Raw genomic sequence first — 2,305 nt, 5'->3', positions numbered from 1 at the left:
CTAAATTAGGGACGGCTAGCACAGATAGCCCTAGTGTAGCTTTGCGCGAAATTCAAAAACAAACAAACCCTTTGATACCATGACATTTGAACACTATACAGGACGAGGTGTTACATCAGGGCACCTGGAATTGTGTGCAGTAAACAAACGAAGAAGCACATCAAGTATCATTCCATATTAGAGTCAATATTTGTTATTAAAGTTTCAAACATATATGTATTCGCATGCTTGTAAATCATAAAATACACTGTTAAAACTTGTGATTACAAACAAGTATTTCAATGGGGAAATTGTTGATGCGCCAGATCCACTGTGCACTAAAGCACTTAATATGATAAAAGCTGATAATTTCCGTGTATAGTACACTTTACAAATCATTTAACTTCAAAATCTTGATACCATTTCTTACCAGGGAAGTTTTCGGCATTAGGAAAAATTAAAAGATTTTAGAATATGGTGTAACCTGACTTCATGTAGAGAGTGGCTAAGAGTGATAACATATCTGAGACATTTTTCTTCTTTTTTCTCTACATTTGACTACCTTTTACATTCTTCAGTAGCATGAAACCCCAATGATGCTAGGACACTGTCTGAGTATATAACAACAGGAAAGGTTGCTGTAAAAATTACAGTCTGTTTATCTGTTAATGATAATAATGCACGTTTTACGGCTTAAAACGGAATTATCGTCTGTCTCTTGGTGAACAGTTATCGTCGATGTGATGAATTACTGGGAAAGTAAATATGTGTGAAAATTCGGGATGTGTGACAAATGTTGTGAAGGAACAAAATAATGACATGGGTTAAACATCTAACCTTATTATACATATACTTTCCAGACTGAATGATTTTGGCTTTTACTTACTTGCTAAAAATAATTTACTTTAAATGATGCCTGGAGATTAAGTATAAATATTGATAACTCTGTGATTGGAGCAAAGTTATAATTTCATTCCATGGGTTTTACTTACCTTTTTTAAGGGCGAGAGGAAACTTTGGGATACCCTGCAGTTGTATTCTGAAAAATCTAAAAATGGCTAGGCTAGAATAAATGGGTAATAACGTCAAAATATTCATTAATTTATCCAACTTTGTATTTTAACATTCAAACACGTATGTTTGGTATTAAGTGGACTGGTTTTTAATATTTCGTTACCATGAACCGTACTCTAAACTATTCACTTTTCGTTCATCAAAATCCTCACTCCACAATGGAAAGATTCTATCTTTTTGAGATCACAAAAATGTTACACCAAACAGGACATATCTTAGGTTTTGAGATCTTCCTCATTGCTTTATTTTAGTGTTCATGACTTTGAAGGAAAACTATTCAGATCATGAATGACTGAAAGCTCAGAGATTATGACAGATTCTCATTACTATATGTATTTATTTTAGTGTTCATGACTTTGAAGGAAAACTATTAAGATCATGAATGACTGAAAGCTCAGAGATTATGACAGATTCTCATTACTATATGTACAACTTGTTTAAATGTTTCTAAACAAACACGAAAGTTAAAGCAATTTTGACTTATTAACCTGAGTTTTATTGGTCATGTCACACTATAATATTTGCAATGATTGATATGAATCATAAGTAGAGCTAACAAATGCATATATCAGGTAATGCAATTAGATGCAATGTTGTTCTTTTGTTATATGATAAACGAAGTTATACTAACAAGTCTTTGCTGTGCGATCAGAACGACTGCTTTAGCAACATGCTAAATATCCCAAGCTTTATTTACCCGTGAATGCATAATTAAATGACTTCGTAATAAAGCTATGGCTTAAGGTGAAATGAAAAGATGACCTGTATCTCCAAAATAGAGCAGGGCGTGGCCTATTAGTTAAAATGCCGAGCTTGCGTATTGTAATTGAGACGCATTATGAAAATGACAATCTTGTTATTCAATTAAAAGTATTATATGTGATAGTCGTCTTTCTGGTCAATAATTCAAAAACACAGGAACGGTTATACTTGCACCTTAGAGTTTCTAACCTGGCCGTTTCGTTCATGTACCGAATACGCTGCTGTTTAGGCTGAAATACCAAACACCGTTCCTTATAAACAATAATAATCACTTATTCACTGTTTCGAATATCACATCCTTTTGGAAACAACTTTAAACAACATCGACAACATTATTGCTGTGACTTCACGTGTGATTGTTGTTTCCTTCAAACCGATATTGTTAAATACATTAAAGGGCTTGAATATAGCTTTTATATGCGGAAACATCTGTTAGCTGAGTTCTTGCACAAGATCTTAAATATAACGTTGATAAACGGAAACATCGGTA

This window comes from Limulus polyphemus, unplaced genomic scaffold (genome assembly GCF_000517525.1).
Source record: "Limulus polyphemus unplaced genomic scaffold, Limulus_polyphemus-2.1.2 Scaffold213, whole genome shotgun sequence".
Classification (NCBI taxonomy): Eukaryota; Metazoa; Arthropoda; class Merostomata; order Xiphosura; family Limulidae; genus Limulus; species Limulus polyphemus.
This window is presented reverse-complemented; position numbering follows the sequence as displayed.